We start from the raw sequence: 275 nt of genomic DNA, 5'->3' as shown, positions 1-275 counted from the left end.
TAGAAACTGCTCCTTGGGCTTTCCCCAGCAATGTCAACTATTACTCATAGTTACTACAGTTATCCAAACACATGTCATTTAACCACCTCTAAAGGGCACATGAAAATGCTAAAAAAGGGTATTAGAGGTGGGTTGAACATAACAGTGAGGAGAGTACATCATTCATTTTATCCAAAAACATGAAGCGAGTTCGTTTGCAAAGGTTGGTACCATTGTTAGAAGCCACGCCTCCTTTACCCAGGATTGTTGTAGCCACGCCCATTTCTAAACAAACT

The sequence above is a fragment of the Frankliniella occidentalis genome, unplaced genomic scaffold (assembly GCF_000697945.3).
Source record: "Frankliniella occidentalis isolate FOCC.00 unplaced genomic scaffold, Focc_3.1 Scaffold16, whole genome shotgun sequence".
NCBI lineage: Eukaryota > Metazoa > Arthropoda > Insecta > Thysanoptera > Thripidae > Frankliniella > Frankliniella occidentalis.
This window is presented reverse-complemented; position numbering follows the sequence as displayed.